Below are 25062 nucleotides of genomic sequence, written 5' to 3'. Positions count from 1 at the left end.
GGGAAGTGGTGTGTGATACACTGCAGTTACAGATTCTGTCCCCTGAGATGAAATGAGGTTAAAACATCTATTACTGTGAATGCAGACCACTGTCTTTGGTTAAGATGCTCACTTGCTGTGACCTTGGTCATCGGTTTGCAATCTTTTGCACTCTTTACACTGCTGCTGTGACCCAGATCACAACGACATACAAGAAAGAGCACAATTTACAGGAAGCAAAGACAGAAGGGAGCTGGTGAAAGCCGGACCGAGATAAAACTGCATGAAAGAATGCAAATCATATTGAAACTATACCACGCAATTACACCGTCACTATAATCTACAGATTAAAAATAATTATCATTATAAGAGTTTTCATACTTTTAAATTATTGTGGTATGGTTTGTAAGACGTTTCTCATTGATTTAGTGCCCCAGCATTTTAATATATAGACTGTAGTGACTGACTAATTGTGTGGTATAGTTCTGAAGACGTTTCACCTTATTATAGTGCCCTGTCCAGGTAGTTTTGTATAGGTTCAGCTTTCACCCACTCCCCAGATGGAAAATGAACCAGCAGTATGTTGAACTAAGGCCTTCAGTTAGATTATACTTGTTTACTTTTTAAAGAAAAGGCTAACCTGCATGCAATGTAATATTTTAAAGACGATACTTACATTATTGTTTTATTTTGTTTTTTTGCTTTGATTCCTTTTAAGTTAGCTTGTTTTGGTACATGTGAGGAATATGGTTACCCCTAATTTATCATACATATGTAATATTTATCTTGGAGGAAACGTTTTCAGTATCACTGAATACTGAAAGTGGGACAGTTATAGCACATCCCACCTCTGCATAAATTCCCACGCAGTAAAAATGCAGACTCAGACGTCGGTACTTCCACAATCTACAACCTAGGCAAAACATTTAAGAAATACTAGGGTGAGCTGTGCAACTGTTTTATCTGAATTATAAAGCATACAGTTACAGTATATATTGCCACAAACAGTTTGAAATATTAGGTAATTTGTATGTTTTTGATTAAGATAAGGATTTGGAAAATGTAAAGTTGCTCTTCTATACATTGGTTCACATCTACTGAACTGCATTTCGTTGGATTTAGTTGAATTTCCTGTTTGATCAAATTATAACGTGTACTATTTTATTTGACAAGGTGACCTTCTCTTCAACGTACGACACCTGGTGGCGAAATATTGTATTTCAGATCATGGCATTTATTTTGTCGTGGAGCATAATGTGCCATGCTTTGCCATTTGTATAGCTGGCTATGGCTACTGTAATGTCCTTACTCTTTGGTAAACAGGTAATGAATATGAATGGTCTCGTTACATGAACTTTATTCCATGGTTTAGCAGTTAACATTAATGATGTTTATTATTGCTATATTATTCAATACTATACAATTATTGTATCATACATGGTAGTTTATCAAACCCTGAGATTGCACTCTCCAATTGACTAATACAGGGTGACCAACAATAGTGTATGCTCTCATGAGCAACAGTGCATTTGGATCAGTGTGGTGCTCCAGTACCTGAACTGACCTATTTTTAACCAAAGGGTTTTTCCGTGTCCAAAAGTCACCAAGACAACAACCCCTCTGCTTTTTTACTAATTCCTAGTGACATTTGTTCCTTCTAAGCCTTACATTGCATCAGCCCAACTTCCGTATCCCTGTAAAAACAACTGCCATTTCCCCAGATACATTTTCTGAGTGACTTGAGTTAGCAACTCAGTGACATCCTGCTCAGAGAGGTTTGTTATTTTGACACCCAACTGTCCTTTGCCTACAGTGAAAACCACTGAAAGACTGATAATTTGAGGAGACACTGATGGCTTTGGTCCTGTAGTTATAGTATTGTCACTATGCAAGCACATGTGTAATTAAAACACATGAAAGCCAACAATGAAAGACAACTTGAAATCCTTTTAGGGCTATTTCCAACTTCTGCATTAAACATCTTAATTTTGTTTAGTTAATTACATAAAACTTTACTAGCTACATCACACAGGCACGTACTCAACAGGCAATGTTGAAAACAATCGCCAAAACCGTGCTTCAGTGATTGTGGAAACGATAACAGGATAACAGGATGTTTTTTGCCGTATTAAGCAGTTTGGTACTTTGCTTTTCCTGTTTCTCAAGGAATACAGACAGCCAGGGGAATAAAAGGTGTGAAGGATCACTGAAATATACAGTAATTGATAATGTAGGAGATAAAATGGGATTTAGATTCATCACTGAGTTTAAACGAAAATAGAGCATTCATGAATCTTTTAAGAATCTATAAACTGAAAGTATTGACTGTCTGAGATACTTTAGCATTTGAAAGATTATTAACCCTTCAAAGGAAACAGCTGTCCTCAAATCCTCCCTAACACAGATTAGAGGAGTTTTATGTGAACATGGAACACACATGTAATAGGGGGTTGTGATTATCTGCTGACAGACCAGACTCACAGTTGTTGTGCTTGACCAGGCCACTTAGGAACGCAGATTGATTTATTTGTTGCAGTTTTTATGCAATACAAGGTGCCACCACTAGGGCACCAACAATGGCAGCACCTGAGAAGTCAGTGACGGAACCTGTCCCTGCCGTTGTACAATCTTTGAAGGGTAAGTCAGTAGGGAATCTCAGTTATCTTAACTAATGTATTATTGTACTTCTGCTAATGTATTCTTCTGTCTTTATGAATTCACAGTTGCCACAGTTAATAATAGGGCAGAACTCACCCTTCTTCATAAACCAAATGAAACATTGGTTCGATTTATAAAAGCACTAATATCCTCCACAGTGGCCATTACCTGTAAATAATTGACCATGGGGACACTTAAATGTCTGAGCAGGTTAATGGCTGCTGTATTGGTGATTAATGCTTTGTGTGTGACTTGGAAAGTTTGTTTTTACACTTAATCCATTTAAAGGGCTTTTTGGGTCTCATTAGCATAGTGTATGTATATGCATATATTTTTTTTTTATCATACACTGATTATGTGGTGGTCTGTCGCTGTAAAGATGTCCCGCGGTAAGGAGTCCCGTGGTGCTGGGGTTGCGCTGTACTGGGTGACGCAGTGATGGGGTTGCGCTGTACTGGGTTTGCTATAATAGACACCCGGTCATGTCCTGTAACCTATAGTCAGGCTTAAAATAAATGATCTTATTGGGATGGGGATGGGGGTGATTGGCTCATACTCCCCAGAAATTTGAACCGTTGCAATGGATTTGGAATTTCTGACAATCAGCTAAAAACTGGGCATGGGCACCTTAAAGATTTGTTGTTTCACTTTTAAAGCAGGTGAGTGGATAGAGGCAGAGCCCAGTGATTTATATGCTGAGAAAAACATCACCTTTACCAGGGGGCCTGTTTAAACCCTGTGCTGATATGTGGTATCTTGCTCCTCTGGTAATGAAATGGACTGCCTCTTATTTTGTCAATATATTGATTGCTGGAAGCCAGGCTGTAAAAATATCTTATTGAAGGGTGCTTTGCACATGGGGCTCTGTGGATTTCATCCATTGATAGCTGTCTCGGGCCTCTAGAATGCACTGATTTGTAGGAAGCACTAGGTGGCTGAACCTGAGAGTGTCCATTCTGGTTAAAGGCTTTAGCTGATCCAGGGTGGGACTTAAATTGCAGAGATGCAAACCCAGATCCCTTAAGCCTTGGACTTTAATCCTTTAATAAAGTTCAGGTGATTTAAGAGTGTTTCGTTTTTTTCAGCTCAGCAGAGTAACCAGAATTATAATATTATACCTTAGTGCAAAAAATACCATAAAAACTCACTCACCTTTAGAGTATTTGATTGACGTAAATATAATTTTAATTTCAGTATTACAAATACAATATTACAAGTACTGTTTTCATTTTACTTCCATGTTACAACCAGTCTGCTTAACCTAATTACAGTAATAAATTGATCTTTGATCGCCATGGATCTTTCTTTGCAAGGCTACATTAAACATTCAATGACTGGTTACTCTCCCTGGTGTCCTACTTGGAGCCTCACTGTGTATATTACTAGCCATACATGTTTTCAGTTGCATTTGAACTGTGTGAAGAACCTACACCTGTGCTTCTTGCTTTGGAATTGTACAATGAGCCTCATATCGGTTACAATTGACAGAGGCAGTTTTAATACAAGTGCCACCCGGAGCTCTATAATGAGACGCGGAGTGGCTCATAGGTCTCAAATGTGCTGTTCTGAAAGATATGTTTTGTTATTTGGTACTACTTCAGGTTATAAAGTAAGCTCTCTGGTTAATGACAGGAAAAAAGGCATTGAAGAGGTGGGGACAATTTCTCCCTCAGGTGAAATTCGAACAAAACCATTCACTGCTGAAACGGGCCAGTCAAACATGAAAGCGCACCACTATCTCGTTTCCATGGCCAGACTTACACCATGTCTGGTCCATGTCATCCGGCATGGCACTACATGGGGTCTGGCCAGGTTCTGTGTGCTTTCCAGCCGGCAAGCGCCACTCCTGTCTGGAGGTAGCTCGGCCCCTCTTGCTCCTCACGGCTCCATCGGGCGCTGTGCTTGTGAGCGCCGGTAGTTGCCTTCCCCCAGCGTTGGCCAAGACACAGTCCGCCTCCCAGGATAATTCCTTAGCCCGCTGGATCGGCCACTCCAGCTCGCTGGTCACCCTTCCACCTTCTGCCGGCTCCTGCTTCAAGCTGCTCAGATTGAACTCCATCCCACTGTCTGACACCAATGTAGCGTTTGGCAGGTAAGGAAGTAAACTTAGGCACTTTTCATATTCAACTTTTATTAAGCAGTGTGGTGGGTTCTGGGAGAAAGTGACGTGACCCAGAAGTGATGGAGACAGGAAGCATGTAATTGGGGTTTGAATTTTTATTTACAACACCCACAAAAATACAAAGTCCCGAGCAGTGGGTTTCAACACAATTGCAGCAAACAAAAAAAAACTGCCTCTGTTACCAGCTATGGTAAGCAGAGGCTGGCAATGAAAACAAAATAGTCCAAAACAGAAGAGAAACACTGCCACTGGGTATTTCAGTGATCCACACAGCACAGCTGGTGGCTTGGGTTCCCTCTTCAAAAACAGGGCAAGTAATTCCTGAAGCTGCTAAGGATCACAGGGAAAAGTCCGGGCTCGAAGGCAGCCGGCCTGGGAATCCTCAGTCTGGATATAAGCAAAACAAACAAATGAACAAAACTCACAGAGCTCACGCAGCACAACTGTCTCAATCCAGGATAGGGAGACCAAATGGCAGAACCCCACAGCCTAAATAGTGCCGTGCCCCACCCCTACAACCAGTGCACTGCCCCACCTCAGCGAATTGTCGAGCGCAGCACAGCTGATTGCAATAATGGGGCTCAACCATGAGGTCCTGCCCCAAGTTAAGATGGTCGCCCCCACTGCGGCTTCTGCCCCAACCATGACTCAGCTTTTCTCCTCTGTCTCGGTCCTTCCTGCACAGCGCTGCCAGTAGTCGGGAGGGCGATTTACAAGAGGGACTCCTTTCACTCCTGTCACAAGCAGATACTGGGTTAGCTGCCGGCTCAGAGTCCACTCCTCTGACAGCAACACTGCATACAAAACACACAAAAACAGCCGTGGGTGTAATCTCTGTTTAAGTGTATAAATGTTATTATTATTATTATTATTATTATTATTATTATTATTATTATTATTATTATTATTATTATTATTATTATTATTATTAACATTATGAATAATAAGTATAACTCTCATAATTGTATAAACGATTTTTCTGAAATATTTATATGAAATTACGGAACCATCAGTTTATAACATTTAAATACACAGTAAGCAAATACAGTACAACGTCGCATATCCAACCCACTGTGGACTGGGGTATAGGCGGATATGTGAAAAAGTCGGATTTTCGAACATCTATATAAAAAGCATTTACACATTCATAAATAGGTTAGTGAACCTTCTTAAAAGGACAAAATAAACGAGAATGGTGTTTACACAGTAAATCACTTTAAAGTGTGCTGAGGTTATTGTATATGAAAACCTGCCGGTACCAGAAATAAGTGTCAAAATGTGCTTAACTGTATTTCCACAACACTGCAAGAACTTTGCACCACCTCATGATTACACGACTGCTGCTTGGCCTCTGCTTATTGATAATACTGGTATGAGGATTAATCATATGATACAAATAATACAGAAGGATGTATTCCAATAATATTGTATAACTGGTGTATTGCTGCAACTCTACTCATATGATTTATCTAAAAAGAGAAAGTGCAATCGGGAGGCAACTATTTTTCCAGCCTAAGACTGTGTTTCAACGTCTAAAACCAAGCCTAGGTTCTTTTAAAATGAAAAGCTATCTGAGGACACACAAAAGCTCTGACCTCTCATCGGTGCTTTTAATAAAACAATTTGTTTCCTTGAATCATAAGTGTGGCCTGCCTTGTAAACGTGCTTTCCCTGGAGCGCCACTCTGGATTTCACAGCCCCTCCGCCAGTGCAGCTGACAGGCCCTGCCACCACAACAAAAGGAACACTGGCTGTCCTGGTGTCACTGCATTGTCTCCAAGATTATTCATTTGGGATGGAAACCGTTTTTTTTTTTATCTTTTGAAGGAAGGGAATTCTTCAATGCCTCTTTCTTCAATGCTTCCTTTTCTTTCAATATCCTGAAACTTTGAGATGCTGTATCTCTATGAGTGAAGGACATCCCTGGCCAAAGTGATACAGGACAGACCCAACCTTCCTTCTCAGATGTATTCATTAGCACAGGAATATTCTTGTTTGAGATGAGAGGTTTTGTTAGGCCATGGTGTCTCATCCTTATTTGTGATAGACCTACATTTTTCTAATTATTTATGTATTAATTTGAATGTTATTAGCCTGGTAAAACTCAGTGATATGCAGTGATTTTCTGCAGTGTCCCACAGAGACAGTAAGCAAATACAGTACAATGTCGCATACCCAGCCCCCTGTGGACTGGGGTATAGGCGGATATGTGAAAAAGTCGGATTTGCGAACATCTATAGAAAAAGCATTTACACATCCATAAATAGGTTAGTGAACAAAAATAACACGCAAACTGCTTTAAACACAGTGACATTTTTTTGCTTTAAAAGTAAGCAAATGTAAACGAGATTAATTAGGCTACAAATACACAGTGTTGCTATGCAGTTTGCTATAAGCCATCTCCACGCAAAGATATATATATTTTTTAAATACAAAACAAACGGTAAATGTACAATAACCTGAAACTGATGGTTTCTTTCTTAACTCTAGAAGTCCCTGCCTCCCTGGTTCTGCTAGCCTTCTGTGCAGGGTTTTATCCCTGGACTTTGCGCAGATAGGGCAGAACGTCCTGTCTTCCAGCGCAGATGAGGCATGCTGCCTACCCAAGCACCGGACACACAGCAAGTCTTTGTCCTGTGGGGGAAGGTTCACCCTGCAGGATGTGCAAGGGTGAAAGCCCAACATTGTGTAAGGTCTTTTGGCCGAGGGCACTGAGGCACCGAGGCTGTAAGGCACTAAAGCACCTAATGCACAAAGGGACTGATACGGTAAGCACTGGGTCACTGATCTTATCGAAGCACCAATGCACTGGGGCACCGAGGTAGCAATGTACCTAGGGACACAAGGCTGCCTGTGCACAGGGTGTGTGAGCACCCACACTGCCTTGGAAATGTTCTTATATCCTAACCCTGATTGGTGCTTTTGAAGAACCTTATTCCGGATTTGCTTTGAATGTTCCTTCGTCTTCATGATGTAGTTTTTGTTAAGAAATGTACTAACCAACTGTGGGACCTCCCAGAGACAGGTGTATTTGACCTGAAATCATGTGAAACACCTTAATTGCACACAGGTGGACTCCATTCAACTAATTATGTGACTTCTAAAGACAATTGGTTGCACCAGAGCTTATTTAGGTGAGTCATAGCAAAGGGGGTGAATACTTATGCAAACAATTATTTTCTGTTTTATATTTGTAATTCATTTAGAACAATTTGTAGGTTTTATTTTTCACTTTGACATTATGGACTTTTTTGTGTTGATCAGTGGCAAAAACTCCTAATTAAATCCATTTTGATTCCATGTTGTAACACAATAAAATGTGGAAAAGTCCAAGGGGGGTGAATACTTTTGAGAGCCACTGTATTCCGATCAAGTAGCAGCATGGTGCACCTTGATAAAAGTTAGTGGATGCACCTAATCTCACTCCCCATAGGTTTTACAGGGTGTGGCGTCCATTAAAACGTAATTTTAAAATGTTCATAAAACGGTAAAGAGTAAATGAAATACCAAGTCTGTTCTGGCTGTGAGCGGAGGTCAGAACCATGGTGTGTGGGTGTCATCCTGTGAGCGGAGGTCAGAACCATGGTGTGTGGGTGTCATCCTGTGAGCGGAGGTCAGAACCATGGTGTGTGGTCCTTCTCAGGCCCTGTTCCTGACCAGAAGCCTGGTAATTCCGAGCTGTCATAGAATGTATTCATTCTTTAAGTTATAGTAACATTACAGGAATAATAGAACAAATACTTAAAAACACATTGTTTAATGATAACTCTGACAAACACCCCTAAAAGTATCTTTGTATATGGAATGTTTTTCTAAATTAAAATGCACGAAAGGATTATTTCAGTTAACCCAGCAGGAGGCGGGTCTCTGTGAAATGGGAAAACAGAATGGCAAAACACAGCACAAAAACTTTTACAGGTTAAGCAAAATAGTTTTGAATTGAAAACGAATGCATGTACAACGTAGATTACACTGTGATATTGGGTCTTTAATATGAAGCACATCTACAGTAAATTCAAAGGAAATATTTAACTGATGGGTGTGAGTCCTTCTCTCTTCCATTCCCTAACAATAGGGTATTAAACAGTAATTCACATGTAGTAGCTAGCATAAAGTCCTCCAGTGATAATTAGGTTAGATGGAACCAAAACATGTCCTGTTAAGGTAATGGGATGTACTTATGTGTTTGAGTACAGAGCATTCAATATATGAGAAACCCCAGTGATATACATTCCATAATGTATTCCTGGCGGCGTCCGTCAATCGATACAGACATTGTCTTCTCTCTGTCACTGCATTTTGTGTTTGTGTTCACATCAGTGTTTTATCTGTTCCCACAATTGACATTCAATAAAATCATCAACGACTGTTTATTAGTAATATCTGTAAGCAATAACACCCAACAGGGTGTGTAGCAGTTATGAAATTAACACACACACACTTATAAAATGGGCAATTAAAAATCACAAAATCCAGTGTTCATTCTGATTTCAAAATGAGATCAGAATTATATGGTAGTACACCAATTCCTTTATGATCATGTGGTATCTAAAAAACAACTAGAATGCTAGTTTGTCCTTGACATTTCTAATAATTTATAAAAGAAAATGCACTCTATATTTTAACAGTGCTGCTATAACTGTAATTTAAATTATTCCCAGTGCATTGGTAAAAGAGTGCCCACTGATTCACAGTTGATGCTGTGATGTAGCAGCGGGCATCTACTGTCTGATAAAACCTGCTAGAGCTGGAAGCTGATTGGCTGATGGTACTGAATCGTTCTGTAATTCCTGTTCATTTACCATTGTGATGGAGGACTAATCCAGGACTAGACTGCTGCCACCTGAAATGTGTGGACAATTATCCTTTGTTAATGCAGATATATTGAATATAAAAAAAAACAACACTTACATGTAGGTGTGATTGGCTGTCCCAGGTGAGTGTTGTCTCCTGTAAAAGAAAATACAGCCAAGTTTAAACTTTGTTATAGTGCTAGGATCAGTGTTTATTTTACAGTAAGTGTGCACACCTGCTAGAAAAATGACATTGTATTCTGTCGCTATTTGGTTTTAAAACAGGGAGATTGATGATGTTGTTTAAAATATTGTTCAAAATAATGACAAAAAATAAATATAATACTTACTGAGTTGCCGGGGATGGAGCTGTTTGGCGGTACAGTACAGTGTTTTTGGAGCTGTTTGGTGGTACAGTACAGTGTTTTTGGAGCTGTTTGGCAGTACAGTACAGTGTTTTTGGAGCTGTTTGGCAGTACAGTACAGTGTTTTTGGAGCTGTTTGGCGGTACAGTACAGTGTTTTTGGAGCTGTTTGGCGGTACAGTACAGTGTTTCGAATTGAAAGAAAGGTTAATATGGTTCAGTCCAGGGGAGGAGCCATGTAGGGGCTGTAAGAATAAATCTTATGTTTTTGCTCAGTGTAGAGAGATAGAGGGAGATGATAGTAGATTATCCTGTGGCTCAGTGTGAATAGTGATAGGGTTATAAAAATCTGCTGAGTTCACCAGCCAATACACATTGCTGTTATTGTTTATTTTGTTTGCTTTACTTGTAAATAATTGTGTTACAACAAGATGGCCGCTTTAATAAATGACCACATTTATTCATATAACTTCAGACCTGCAATAACGCCAGACCTTGGCAACAACGCCTTCACAACCGTATCGACTGACATGCTTTCAGTCTAAATGCTTTGACCCAGAAGACACCGCTGAGGCGAAATAGCCTTGGAAGAACAGGTGTAACAGTTTTTCTGTAAGCAATGCATGAAAACTAAAAACTTTCTTTACCCCTAATGTAGTACAATATACATTATTTTTAAATTAAAATAACTCTAACATGTGCTTCTTTCAAAACAGCACATTTATGACCTATGTAGCTATATCATTTTGTAGTTTCTTTGATTACATGATGTTAAATAAAATATCTAAATTACGTTCATATAGTTTTTTTTTGTCTCAATCCTAAACTTCTAGGTGATGCAAAACTTTTGGTCACAGCTGTAGTTTAGCTTGGTTTGTTTGTTTTTTTTAATATGCATTACCATACCTCTCTGGGTTTTACAATGCTTACTTATGCTTTACTTGCCTTCACTGTGCTTCATTACACTTTGCTACTCTTTTACTATGGAAAACGTTTATAAGGCTACTGATAATATTGACTATAAATGCAACATCATAACTGAATAAAGCAAAGAGAAAACCTTGAGAAAAAACTCAGAAACACACAATGGCTGTCCTGTTTAACTGGCATTACCTATAGTAATGTTCTCAGGAAATTACCAGCTGTGAGGTGACAAGGAAACACTGTTAGTCATCTCTGTTGGCTGCCTTTTAGGAGCTGTATGTACCCAGGACTTAATTTATCATTTGAGACTCAGTTCAGCAGTAACACTATAGGATACATTTATATGCATTACTATAAGGCAGCCATTTATGTTATTATTAGATCATCCGTGGTTTTCATCCTTTATAACATAAACACTAGCAAAAAAAGACTTTTCAAGATGTTCCTTTTCATATTCTTGATACCTTTTCATATATTTGTCACCTAAATGGCAGCGGTATTTAGATATAATTCTAGCTAATACAATAAAATCATACCCATTTTGCACTTCTTTTAGCAACATAGGTCTCAATGGACAGTTTTTAAAGAAGCACATTTTATAGCAACATGTATTTTAATTTTAAAACAGACATATAGTACTACACTAAGTTTTCAGTTTGCTTGCCTCACCTTCCAGGAAGTCTATTACTCCCTTATCTCCTTGGTCTTCTTGGTCAAAGCATTTTAGTGGCTGAAAGTATGCCAGTCAATAGGGGAAGCAGATGATTGGTTATTGACAGGAAAGAAGCCAGCGAAGGGGTAGCAGCAGTTTCACCCTCCAGGTGAAATCCCCACGATTTTGCAAGTCAATATAAAAGCATGGTTTACAAACAGAGATTTATTGAACAAACCATGGTTCCAGGCATCATGTTTAAAAATAAAATGACATGTTCTTTCAAAACTGCACATTTTTGTAAAATGTATGGAATTTTAAGATACATTCAGTAGTTGCAATAAATACTTTTAACGTCAAAAGAATTATCAGGCAATTTATTATTATACTTTTTTTTTTTTTTTTGGCTTTACCAGTAAAATCCCTAACCATGTTGTATATTATTTTTACACACACCATCCCCTAATGGCCACAGCAGTCAACTCCTTAAAGGGTTACAATGCTGTCTGCTCTTATAGTGATTTCCTAAGCATACAGTATATGGCTGTACCTGTCTCTCTGTTAAAGTAAATGTAAGTAATAATCCCTGATTACATGCAATACCCCCTGCTAGTTGAATGGACAAAACAAAAAGGCACAATGTACATTCAAATTAGAACACTTCCGATTATATAAAAAATAAATAGAAAGGACTTGAGTTTTTAACAAGTGAAAAGAATATGCGTGCGTCCGCATCAAGTGTCCCTTTACATTGTAATACTGTAATAATAAAAAATACTCTATTTTAACAGAAGTAACTTTTAGCTGAACTATGGTTGTTCATTACTGTTAACATTTTACATCCAAAAGCAAAGCAAAACATTTTAATTAATTTCACAAATCCTGACTAATTTAACTATTGTACACAATTCTGATTTTTATATGATATTGCCATATAATCCAAAGACAACATGGTTTGAAACAAAAGCAGGTAATCGGCAGATTTAATAGATTTAAAACCAAAACCAAAACGTATTGCCTTAATATTTTAATCAAGAAAATATGAATACAATATCACCTATTTCTGTAACAACCCAGTGCAGAATCATCCCTGAATACAGATTCCCTGTTACAGTGCAGAATCATCCCTGAATACAGATTTCCTGTAACAGCCTGGTGTAGAATCATCCCTGAATACAGATTTCCCTGTTGCAGCCTCTTTGGTATCTGTTAATTATTGCATTCCTACAGTATTTGTGCCAGAGACATTTTTGATGCTACTCAATCTGTTGGTATGAATACTTGTCACAAACTGCGAGGGAGAAATTCTGAACCAGTGTGGAATCAAAGCCTGTCACTTGCAATTATATTTTGTGACTTGAAATATGTTTATATAAAAAATCTTGGAGTTCAAAATGTAGATCAAGGGCTCACAGTGTGTGCAACTCAGTACCTAGTGCTTCCTAGCACAGTCCAGCCGAATGAAGCAGTTAGTGTAGTCTTTAACCTGCAATACCTACTTTATACCACATGTGTCAGCCTCATACAGACAATTACTGCATGTTTTCCCTAACACCCCTTATGAAAGTTTCCCATACTGAAAGAGCAGCAACATGAAATAAGCACAGTGAAAGCATAGAGGTATTGTAAAGCATGGTACAACCATGGGAAAAGCATGGGAAAGCTGCAAAGTTACTGTGCAATTTTACTGTGGTAAGCTTTGTAAGGGACACTACAATATTAGAATACTATTATTCTCTAAATAACACATTTGTTTCTTTGTGTTTCACCAGGAATTTTTGAAATCTGAGACAGGTCCTTGGATACAAAGTGGATTAAATTTCTTCATGGTGCAACTATCACCCCACGTGTATGTGAGTACATGTATGGCATACTTTATACCAACTACATGTGTATTTGAATACATCATTTTTTTGTGTTTATTTGACGTTTAGATGTCTGTTCCTAACCCTCATCAGCTATTACCTGTTCTGCTGTCATAAATATTTGTCATGTTTATTACAGTCACTGTATTCTTGGGGATGTATCTGAGCGAGATTGTATTGAGGCTCGTATAAAGATGACTGCAGGGTGCACTTGAGGGTGTGCACAGGGCAATTATTCACCCGTCAAACAGAGACCTTGTCAGAGATTTTCCATTGCAAACCTTTAACAAAATCGCTGTTTCAGTGGAGAAACATTTAGTGGTCCACACACCAAAGGTATTCCTTTTTTAAATACAACAAAGACCCATTTAGTTGATTATTTTACTGTGTGAGTTTTTCAATGTGCTCTTTTGGGTTGCTTTTTACTGATCTGAGCTGTTTTTTAATGTTTAGTGTCAGTGCTTTCTTATTGACTGGTATCTTTACCTTCTCCCATCACAAGTAGTTTCATTCTTGATCACTGTGGCTTTTGTTTTTTTACATTTAACAAACTGCTAATTTCCTTGTGATTTCTGGGGAGTGTGTAGTCCAACAACATTTATGCTATCATGGGTATGAACTGCTAAACATGCGCAAGGGTTTCACTGCACTTGACATGTATAGGATTTGCTTACCTTACAGCCGATTTGGTTAGATTTTTCCTGCCTGTCAGTTACATCTGTTTGGATTTGTTTTTTTCTGCTCCATGTTGGATATCTGCTCCATGTTGGATGTAGTGTGTTACTAGGCAGGTATTCAGCTGTTGACCAATGTGTTTTTATTAGTTGCTGTGTTTTAATTCAGATGCCCTTTTTGTAGACCAGTCACGCAGCTGGAATTCTATATGCAGGAAACTGTAACATTCACATTTCAGTATGTCTATATTTGTGGGAAAAATAACAAATAGTTTCAGCTTTAACTGAATAAGCATCATCCTTCCTAATTCATTTTCTGTGAAATAAATAATAATACCCAAACCACAGGTTCTATTAAACTTGTGAAGTCAGAAGGCAATTCTGCTGAGTGATGTCAGAGGGCAATAGTTCTATGATATGTACTGTACATTTTCTAGTTAACCTTAATTCCTTCATAGACAACAACTGGAGTCAGATGTTTGAAAGTGATTTTTTTTTGTTGTTTTTCTTATTTAGGCACATGCAGTGTCTCAGATACTTTGCAATTTATAACAACACAGTTTGGTTTATTCAGAATGTTGCGTACTCTGTACATTGTTGTATCTAAAATAGGGCCATTGGTTGAGTAATCCTGGAACACATAAGAATATTTCATTTTCTGTGTCTGAATGATACAGCTGTGAATTACCTATGTAAACATGCATAAACAACAACACATTAAGAAACTATTTATTTTGAAGCTAATGTAAGTTTGGGTTATTGTAGTTAGATTGCACACTACTGTGTTTCACTAATGAAATGTGTTTTTGTTTATTTTTCATATCCATTCTTTACCCACGTGTATTGTCCCATTGAATTATTGTATTTTTTGCTGCTATTTTGCCAGGACCCTCATCTACAAAGCAAGCCACCACATGATAGCTGAGACCCGGGTTAAATGTACTGCTGGTCCATCTTGGCAGAGCAGGCTTCCACATAGTTCAGTGGTCAGAGTAACTGGATAGAAGACCTGGCTGTACTGTTTGTCTGCACCCTATATTTTGTGAATAAGCAATAAAGAAATATAACCATTACAACACAAACCTGTTGAAGAGACATTTCATTTGAGCTATAAGATACATAAGCTGTGGTTATTACTGTCCCGGTGAGCTTCAAGCCATGTTTTTAAATATGTTCTACAGACAAACCTACCCTACAGAAGCGTTGCTACCACATCAGATAATAAGTACATTTATAACCCCAGTGTACAATTGTCCTGAGGTTTCTCTCATTCCTATGTGAAACCCATAGGATTATTCAGGTAAGAGGTAAGAGATTAGGAAATATGTTAGCTAGGGATAAATGCTTGAATAGGTTTCTCTGTGCTCTGCATTAATAATGTGTGTTAACGTCCATGACAGACAGGAGGTCTTTCTGCCTTTGAACATGTCAGCTACAATTCCCTCATCTTTCATAATCACAAGGAAAAGCAGCAAGGAACAGTAATACATGATAAGGGTTTGAGTGCGGAATGAAACTCCACTAGGCTGCAGCAATGAGCTGGATCCTCTGGCAGAGATGAATGGGTTGAATCTCGTGGGGTTGGGGAGAGCTGCTGCAGAGACAAGTAGTGATCCACACTGTTGTGTAAAGGGACGGGCATGGCTAGTGTAGCCTATGAAAAGCACGCAGACATCGTCACAGAGATTTTCTTACTTTTTGAAAAATGGGGGTCTCACTATGATTTCAATATGTGAGTGTATTTTGATATTTTGGGTGGATTTTATAAAAGTTACACAATTATTTAAAAGTAAAGCCCAAGTATGGAATATCCTATAATGGTTTTATATTTAGTGATTATACACTTAAATTTGACCCATCCATGTTTCCCATAGACTACATAAACTCCTGTATCCAAATCTAATTCAAAAGTGAAAATACATTTTAGCTAGTACTTAATTTTGAAGTCTATTTTTTTATTGCAGTGCTATCAGTTTACAAACAACGTTTTTTGCATATAAAATACCACAGATAAGCAATTAGCTACAATATAATCAAGGCAGAATTGATCTTGAACTGAGTTTCTTTTACTTTAGTACCACTACTACACCAAGAAAATAAAAACGACATTTTGAAGTTTTAACATGATATTACAGTACAGCACAGTATATAAGCTATAATACATCTGGCTATAGATAATAAAATATTTAAAAGCACTGTACTATGCCTTCCTAGAATAAAACGTCTTGCTGTGTGTATCTTATCTTAGCATTTTTTAGTTTTTTATTACTAAAAAAAATGTCATTTTCAGAGGAAGACTGCTTCAGACAGCACCTACCAAATAGCACTGTTTCTGTTTCTGAGAGGTTTTGTTTTATAAGTGGTGTTCAACCTAGTATTATCAATGTTAGCTAAAAACAATTTGAAGCAGACATTCGGGTAAGCAGGACTTTTTTTAGGAGTAAGTAGCAGGGTTCTACGGACACTTTAAGTGATCTTTTGTTGTGTTCTGACTAACTCCATCGGTTTTCACCTACAATTCATCAACACTATTAAACTGAAGCCTATCTCACAGGCCCACAGACCTTATATTTATTTCTCAAATAACAGCAATTCTATAGAAACACAGATGGTACATATTTTTTAGAAAGAAAATTACATGCATTTTGCAATAAATGGCAGTGGTAGAACTAGATATCATCACAAAAATAAAACAATCGATTGCTAATCTGAAATGCCAGCCTGAACACTAAAGGCTACCATTTTCTTTAAAAGCCACGTCTGCTATGTGGATTATCCTCCTGTTTGTGAAAGCCTGTAGGTTAATAGTCTGTGTTTGTGTCCTGGGTATGTGAAGTCACCTCTCTTTACTGGGATTCCAGAGGAAGCATTACAGTGGCACTCGCAGGGGATATGGAGGCAACTTAATTTATTCAATGAAGATGTTTCTTTTAGTATTTCTAAATTCAGCACTGTTGAGTGTTTAATAATTATGGATGATGTTAGGGAGGTGATACTGGCAGTGACTGTTTCTCCTGATTGCACTACAGCAGACCCTGCTGGACAGGCACCTGGAGAGTCCAATTGGACACCTGCAGGGCTGGCCTTTGTCCCCCAGAGGCTCGTAGCTTGCTTAAATACTCCCTGGAGTTCCTCGGTATATACAAACAATTGTCATGGGATCAAAGGATGCTTCTCCTGAGCTATGTGAGAAATGGCTGTGGTAATAGTTATGGTTTCAACTTCGGTTCCATGTAAAAAATTAATCTCGGCAAAGGTAGGGGGTAGAGTGATGCCCTTTGAAACATAAACACTTTGTGACATAAAAATTGTTAAGATTACCCCTGTAAACAATACAAATTATTGTAGAATTTATAATTATTATAGTGCTGATATATATATATATATATATATATATATATATATATATATATATATATACAGACGTGCTCAGATTTCTTGGTACCCTTACAGCTCATTGAAATAATGCTTCATTCCTCCTGAAAAGTGATGAAATTAAAAGCTATTTTATCATGTATACTTGCATGCCTTTGGTATGTCATAGAATAAAGCAAAGAAGCTGTGAAAAGAGATGAATTATTGCTTATTCTACAAAGATATTCTAAAATGGCCTGGACGCATTTGTTGGTACCCCTTAGAAAAGATAATCAATAATTGGATTATAGTGATATTTCAAACTAATTAGTTTCTTTAATTAGTATCACACATGTCTCCAATCTTGTAATCAGTCATTCAGCCTATTTAAATGGAGAAAAGTAGTCACTGTGCTGTTTGGTATCATTGTGTGCACCACACTGAACATGGACCAGAGAAAGCAAAGGAGAGAGTTGTCTGAGGAGATCAGAAAGAAAATAATAGACAAGCATGGTAAAGGTAAAGGCTACAAGACCATCTCCAAGCAGCTTGATGTTCCTGTGACAACAGTTGCAAATATTATTAAGAAGTTTAAGGTCCATGGAACTGTAGCCAACCTCCCTGGGCGTGGCCGCAAGAGGAAAATCGACCCCAGATTGAACAGAAGGATAGTGCGAACGGTAGAAAAAGAACCAAGGATAACTGCCAAAGAGACACAAGCTGAACTCCAAGGTGAAGGTACGTCAGTTTCTGATCGCACCATCCGTCGCTTTTTGAGCAAAAGTGGGCTCCATGGAAGAAGACCCAGGAGGACTCCACTTTTGAAAGAAAAACATAAAAAAGCCAGACTGGAATTTGCTAAAATGCATATTGACAAGCCACAATCCTTCTGGGAGAATGTCCTTTGGACAGATGAGTCAAAACTGGAGCTTTTTGGCAAGTCACATCAGCTCTATGTTCACAGATGAAAAAATGAAGCTTTCAAAGAAAAGAACACCATACCTACAGTGAAACATGGAGGAGGCTTGGTTATGTTTTGGGGCTGCTTTGCTGCGCTTGGCACAGGGTGCCTTGAATCTGTGCAGGGCACAATGAAATCTCAAGACTATCAAGGCATTCTGGAGTGAAACGTACTGCCCAGTGTCAGAAAGCTCTGTCTCAGTCGCAGGTCATGGGTCCTCCAACAGGATAATGACCCAAAACACACAGCTAAAAGCACCCAAGAATGGATAAGAACAAAACATTGGACTATTCTGAAGTGGCCTTCTATGAGTCCTGATCTGAATCCTATCGAACATCTATGGAAAGAGCTGAAACTTGCAGTCTGGAGAAGGCACCCATCAAACCTGAGACAGCTGGAGCAGTTTGCTCAGGAAGAGTGGGCCAAACTACCTGTTAACAGGTGCAGAAGTCTCATTGAGAGCTACAGAAAACGTTTGATTGCAGTGATGAAAGGTTGTGCAACAAAATATTTTTGTCCATGCCATTTTCATTTGTTTTATTATTTACAATATTATGTTGAATAAAAAATCAAAAGCAAAGTCTGATTTCTATTAAATATGGAATAAACAATGGTGGATGCCAATTACTTTTGTCAGTTTCAAGTTATTTCAGAGAAAATTGTGCATTCTTCAATTTTTGTGGAGGGGTACCAACAAATTTGAGCACATCTGTATATACACAGTGCCTTGCATAAATATTCACCCCCCTTGGACTTTTCCACATTTTGTAGTGTTACAACCTGGAATTAAAATGGATTTAATTGGGATTTTTACCTTTTGATTTACACAACATACTTAATACTTTGAAGGTGCAAAATATTTTTTTATTGTGACACAAAAGTTAATTAAACAAAAAAAAGACATTTGTTGGTAGCATAAGTATTCACCCCCCTGAGTCAATACTTGGTGGAAGCACCTTTGGTAGCAATTACAGCTGTGAGTCTTTTTCGGTAAGTCTCTACCAGCTTTGCATATCTGGAGCCTGCATTTTTTGCCCATTCTTCTTGGCAAAATTGCTCAAGCTCTGTCAAGTTGGATGGGGATCGTTGGTGGACAGCAATTTTCAAGTCTTGCCACAGATTCTCAATTGGATTGAGGTCTAGGCTTTGACTGGGCCATTCTAAGGCATTCAGGTTCTTGTTTTTAAACCACTCCAGTCTAGCTTTGGCTGTGTGTTTAGGGTCATTGTCCTGCTGGAAGGTGAACCTCCGCCCCAGTCCCAGGTCTCTTGCAGACTGAAACAGGTTTTCCTCTAGAATTTCCTTGTATTTGGCTCCATCCATCTTGCCCTCAATCCTGACCAGTTTACCAGTCTCTGCCAATGAAAAGCATCCCCATAACATGATGCTGCCACCACCAGGCTTCACCGTGGGGGTGGTGTTCTCAGGGTGATGAGCAGTGTTGGCTTTGCGCCACACATAGCGTTTTGCGCTACAGCCAAAAAGTTTAATTTTGGTCTCATCAGACCATAGAACCTTTTTCCACATGTTTGCTGTGTCTCCCACATGCCTTTTGGCAAAATCCAAACGGGATTTGATATGGGTTTTTTTCAGCAATGGCTTTCTTCTCGCCACTCTTCCATAAAGCCCAGCTTTGTGGAGTGTCCAGGTTATAGTTGTCCCATGGATGGTTTCTCCCATCTCAGCTGTGGATCTCTCCAGCTCCTTCAAAGTTACCATTGGCCTCTTGGTTGCTTCTCTGACTAATGCCCTCCTTACCTGGTCACTGAGTTTTGGTGGACGGCCTTCTCTAGGCAGAGTCGCGGTTGTGCCATATTCTTTCCATTTTTTAATAATGGATTTAACGGTGCTCCGGGGGATGTTCAAAGTTTGGGGTATTTTTTTATAAGCCAACCCTGATTGGTGCTTCTCCAGAACTTTATCCCAGACTTTTTGATAGCTCCTTGGTCTTCATGATGCTGTTTGTTTAGATATGCTCTCTAACAAACTCTGGGACCTTCCAAAAACAGGTGTATTTAATCTGAGCTCATGTGACACTTTAATTGCACACAGGTGGACTCCATTCAACTAATTATGTGACTTCTGAAGGCAATTGGTTGCACCAGAGCTTATTTAGGGGTGTCACAGCAAAGGGGGTGAATACTTATGCAGTCACGACTTTTCAGTTTTTTATTTGTAAATAATTGTTCCCCACTTCGACATTATGGACTATTTTGTGTAGATCAGTGACAACAAATCCTAATTAAATCCATTTTAATTCCAGGTTGTAACAGTACAAAATGTGGGAAAGTCCAAGGGTGGTGAATATATTCATATATTTCATGTTTAAATGGTTTTACATATGATTTAGCAATGTACATTGTGATATTTTGCTAAAACAGCTGAGTGCCATTTTGTCATACAGACCGTAGCTCAGACAAAATCTTGCAGCTCCTCAATGGTAGAAGATATTTTAAATCTGATTTTTTATTTGAAATCCTCATAAAATTTAATAACGCCCGAATATAGCTTCTTTATCTATCTTAGAATGAGGACGAAATTGTCATTTGTTAAAAAATATTATTTATTATTATTATTATTATTATTACACTGGCATCATAGAGAACATTATATTTTTCGACTTTAATAATTAAATTCTCATTGATGTCCATTTCTCTTATTTCTGTGGTAATTTCTGCGTGAACGAGGCAGTGACAGTCTGACAGCCTCTGCTTTGACTCTCTAAGAGTAATCACGTGTTGTGTACAGAAACAAAGAAGGCTTACGCAGACAAACCATCAATTTGAGACAACAAGGCAATTCTATCTTTGGAGTAAGGGGGGAGTTTGTGTAGCAGCTACAGAAATATAGCATGGTAATGTACACCTCTTCATGGTGACCCCCCCCCCCCTTGAAATGAAGTAATACACTTGGACAGTTGTATTGGATTTACAGCTGTATCATGTATAAAAGGTTTCGTAGCCTCACAAACAAGAACAAACTCATGCAAAAACATGAGGATCCATTGCATGGCAGTGAGACTCTCAAAATTGTGAAAAACTGTGAGTTTCACGGGTAAACCTTGAGACTTGACATCCATGGGCTGACTTTATTCCATATATATCTCAGAAGCTTCAACACTGCGCTTTCCCATGATCAACGAATGCTGTACAAAAATGAAGGGTGTAGCTAACCAGTCCTTCACGTTCCATTGGCTTCCACATTTTACTCAATCATACACATACATGTGCATATTAATGAAAATAAATTACAATTAAATAAGCAGAAATACGTTCTTCAAGCCTATTTGTAGTCTCTATAGTCAAAATAGAGGGACTATTTTGCACTCGTGGAAGGATACATTCAAAAAAGCAATTTTCTGAGGACAATAACCCACGACAGGGTGTGTGGTAAGACATGCTTCCCAGCCCATCACATCTCAGTATCGGTGCTGAAAGCCTAACCTGGATGCAGTTAGGGGTGATATGGCATTTCCTGACTTCTGTGGCTTCAAGCTTAAACCGTAACTATTTTTTAACAACATTTTTTGCAATGAATTTGACATTCTCAACTGGGGATAAAATCAGGGTAAAATAATTGGGCACTCTAAATTAAGAACAAATAATCATGTATGTTTGTTTATATGGGTGGGTAACTGCAAATAAATATATTCTGTAGTTATTCAAGCAGAGAAAAATACATTCTAAAAATATGTCTTAATATTCATGAGTAGTAAAGGTGGTACAGCGTCTGTCACCTTTCTAAGCACCGCCCCTTTGATTGATTTATAACCCTAAGCCCCACCCCTTTCACGCATTTTGATTGATCTATGACCATAAGCCCGCCTCTATTGTTTGATTTATGACATTAAGCCCCGCCCCTTTCCCCATGCCTCTGATTGATTTATGACCCTTGAGCTCCTCCCCTTTTCCCCACGCTTTGATTGATTTATGGCCCTTAAGCTCCTCTCCTTTTTCCTCACGCTTTGAGTGATTTATGGCCCTTATGACCCGTTCCTTTTTACCGGACGTTGGTCAAAAATAACCCTCCCCTAAAAATGACGTCTGTTGTACCCTTAGTTTATAGACTATTACAAAGAAAAGACAGAAAGAAAAAAGAGAAAGCAAGTTGTATTATAGTGCATTTTTTGACTATGTTTGAGACCATCCATAATAATAACCAAGGTTATAAACAAACAGAGTCCCTAAACATTTTTGATTATACTCAAGATCCTCTATAATAATAACCAGGGTTATTAACAAACACAGAGTCCATAAACATATGAAAGCATTTCATAAACAGTATATTACAACTATATTACACTGAAAATTAATCCATAATAAAAGGCAACAAATGTGCTGGGCCCTACATTTCTGTTGGATTTCCAGGCCGTGGTAGGTAAATGTGTCCATTCCATAATACACATGTTTCCATCTAATGGTTGATTTTAATATTATGACGTATTCTAAAAAACGATTTAAAGTTGTTTTTGAATACAATAAAGGTTAGCACAGGCTGAATTGTAAAGGATTTAGGGTTTTTTAGGAGCCTACCCATAATGCATCTATATTTGCATAATGGTTTCTATTAACATTACAGAGAAATCTAGTTAATGTTATTTTTGAAGCTAAAAAAATTGACCACTACATTCTTTGGCTTAATACGTGATTAGGAGTAAGGGTCATCTTTTCCTGTTAAAACTGAATATATTTTGGGGTTTCTCAGGACTGGTAAGAAATTATAGAGAAAGAAGGAAGAGAGTCTGTTTTTTGACCAAGCAGTAGGGTTATGGGGAACATGGTGAACAGACCCTGTCTTTTGGCCAAGAAGAAAGAAGCAGTCCTAGAGAAGAAAAGGTAAAAAAACCTGTTTTTTACTTAGTAAGAGATTTTTCTTAAATAAGAGTCTTAACTACTATCCTTCAGAAGAATACGTCTTACATAAAGGCTTCTTAATCAATATGTAATATTTAAAACTATTACACTGAAAAAGAACCTTATCTAACTGTGAAAAGTCTATTGAGCCTGTTCTTTTTTCAGGGAGGTAGACTTGGGGGTGGGCTGTTCACTGTATAATTATTTATTTTTTTATTATTTATTTCTTAGCAGACGCCCTTATCCAGGACGACTTCCAATTGTTACAAGATATCACATTATTTGTACATACAATTACCCATTTATACAGTTGGGTTTTTACTGGAGCAATCTGAGTAAAGTACTTTGCTCAAGGGTAATGCATGGACTGTTCCCACAAGGCTGTTGGCTGATATTCAAATACGGGGTCTTTCTATCTGCTGTATACAGGTTCTCTAATTATTTTCAAATTAAAGTTCTAAAAACAAAAAAAAATGAAAATCTTTCAATGTCGGCTGTTTGTTTGTGTGTAAATTCAATTCTTAATAATTACAATTATTTTAGTTAAGATGAAAACATTTACAAAGCGATGAAATTAATAAATACACAAATGAATAAATACATGTCTGCTCAGTTATAGTTTATAATTGTAGACAGTGTTCAAGTTTGTTACAAATATTTTAGTTCAGATGTAAGCAGCGACAAACTATGGACGCTTATCTTTGAGTTGATTGAATGGAGGTCAGAAATTGTTTTACAATCACAAATGGTCGGACATTATTTAAAAAAACACATGTTTTTAGTACCGTGTTTCTGATTTTACTGGGCGGATAGGCAGCTGCAAATGTGATATGGTTGTCTTTTTATGATACACTTTATATGATCTAACTTAACATGATATTGCCTGTATGTTATAATGTTTAACATTTTACTGTATTTAACTAAGTATTTGCATTATTTTAACATATTCATTTTAGATCTTGAAACAAAATGACATACTTAAAATACCTGAAAATCTTATCAAACACCTTTGTGGTATATTTCATACATGTGGATAGAAAAATAATTCTCTACATAAGTTATTTGGGCCTCATTTATTTTGGAATTGTTTATTTTCTGTTAGATTCGGTTCGGTTTAAATGGCCCTGCATATCAACAAAGCACTCACTAGGCATCTCCAGCCCCGCCCCACCCTTTCGTTTGCTATAGCGTTCAGCTATGTAAGAAATAAATAATAATAATAATAATAATAATAATAATAGTCATACATACCGATCGATCATCTCTCGATCACTCGTTTTATCACCAAACTCCTCAATAATGCGATCCAAGTCATTATTTTATTACTATAACATCTGAAAAAAGCTCTGCAAATGTCCATGATAGTCTCTGTGCGCTGACGCACTCAGCCAGCTTGTTTACTATGAACGCCCCATTATCTGATACCTGATACCATGTATGACTATTCATGAGATATGCCTTTTTTTTTTTTTTTTTTTTCCGACTTGTCTCGGCTCCTGTCGCTCCCACTCGGCAATAGAATGGTTTTCTCGGCTTTTTCCGGAGAAAAAACGACTAAACACCCGTTTATTGCGTTGCTATAATGACAAAGGACCTATGAGGAATAATTGCAATGTCGGACCCAGTCTGACAATGGACCGCAAAGGGTTAAAACAGAAAGATTCCTGTTAAACGTAACACCACAGTTAGCATATCTCTAAACTAGCTGTTTCACATTCTTAAAGAATACAACCACCAAAGAATAATATATTTAGAAGCCATGCGAAAAACATACAAAGAAGCAGTACCCATATACACGTGTACTTTATTTTAGGGTTAATAGATTCCTTGTATCGGCTCTTCTGTTTATGTTTGACACGTCAG

This window comes from Acipenser ruthenus, chromosome 28 (assembly GCF_902713425.1).
Source record: "Acipenser ruthenus chromosome 28, fAciRut3.2 maternal haplotype, whole genome shotgun sequence".
Classification (NCBI taxonomy): domain Eukaryota; kingdom Metazoa; phylum Chordata; class Actinopteri; order Acipenseriformes; family Acipenseridae; genus Acipenser; species Acipenser ruthenus.
This window is presented reverse-complemented; position numbering follows the sequence as displayed.